The 1,261-nt window shown below is 33.3% G+C and overlaps 2 non-coding genes across 2 annotated transcripts; both read left to right on the top strand.

Annotated features, from left to right (window-relative positions):
• The first annotated feature begins 182 nt into the window (after positions 1-182).
• TRNAP-UGG lies at positions 183-256 on the top strand. Its single transcript has one exon. It is a non-coding gene; the product is annotated as a tRNA-Pro (tRNA).
• A 139-nt stretch (positions 257-395) lies between these two features.
• On the top strand, positions 396-469 carry TRNAW-CCA. The gene has a single exon. It is a non-coding gene; the product is annotated as a tRNA-Trp (tRNA).
• The last annotated feature ends 792 nt before the right edge of the window (positions 470-1,261 follow it).

Here is a 1,261-nt window from a genome sequence, read left to right as displayed (position 1 = left end):
TCTTTTATAGGCGAAATTCTATTGGATTTTAGCTGTATATAATTCCTTAATTATATGAGACCAAAAAGAAGAAATGACACGAGGGTTCTATATATAGATAGAGAAAGAATAAGAAAATTATGATGTGGAAAAGAAGACAGGAATTGTGTACAATGGCATTGCACAACAATTTAATTTGGAAAAGGGATGTAGCGCAGCTTGGTAGCGCGTTTGTTTTGGGTACAAAATGTCACAGGTTCAAATCCTGTCATCCCTACCTATTACTTCTTTCTTCTTTATAGGCAGTAGCAACGAGATCAATTAAAGTAAAGTGGGTATAACTGGAATTTGTGGAGACTATACGTACGTGAGATACATTAGGAATAGAAAAAGATTTTCTTTTTGAATGAATGAAAGCGCTCTTAGTTCAGTTCGGTAGAACGCGGGTCTCCAAAACCCGATGTCGTAGGTTCAAATCCTACAGAGCGTGATTCCATCTATCTTATGTCGAAGCAGAGTAAAATAATTTAACAAAATTGAATTGTAACTCCAATTTGACCTCCTCCAGACCAGAGAGGAGGTCAATAAAAAAAAAAAAATGACTCAATCAAAGATCCAACTGATCCCCACGCCTGTATTGCAAATACGCAGTCACGAATAATCCCGCTAAAGTAATAGGAATTAGGCCTAAGACGATTCCAAATAGAAAAACTTCAATCATTTCGATTTGTTCGGGGGGATAAAAAAAGAGGTACGATCTATCCCTAAATAGTACTCTAAATTATCCACGAATCTCAATGACCAAGAAAAGAATTCCTAATTAGTCTGGAAAAGAGTCGTAGAATATCAGGAATCCCAAAGAAAGATTTTGCTTTTCTGAATTATTATTATTCAGTCAATTCAAATAAGACGTATCTTGTTCAAGCCAATAAATAGAGCTGGGGTTATAGTTAAAGCAGCCAGTAGAAAACCGAAATAACTAGTTAAAGTAAGCATGAAAGAGTTAAATTCCATTTATTTTTTTTTACTACACTACATATGTTGGTAAAGCATTTACCTAAGTTATGGAAAATTCATAATTCATCAGTTATTTTAGATAATACTAAAAAACAAGATAGAGTGAGATACAGAAGTGTAAAAGAAAGTGGATTCATCAGATGATACATGAGTCCCTAATTTCGAATCAAGAGATTTGTTATGGAATTTTTCAATTGAGTAAAGTAATAATATTAAGAACTAGATCATATAACCCCATTGAATGAAAAAATGAAATTGGATTTTC

This window comes from Hordeum vulgare, unplaced genomic scaffold (assembly GCF_904849725.1).
Source record: "Hordeum vulgare subsp. vulgare unplaced genomic scaffold, MorexV3_pseudomolecules_assembly, whole genome shotgun sequence".
Taxonomy (NCBI): domain Eukaryota; kingdom Viridiplantae; phylum Streptophyta; class Magnoliopsida; order Poales; family Poaceae; genus Hordeum; species Hordeum vulgare.
The sequence above is the reverse complement of the archived record's forward strand: the minus strand, read 5'-3'. Positions and strand labels throughout refer to the sequence as shown.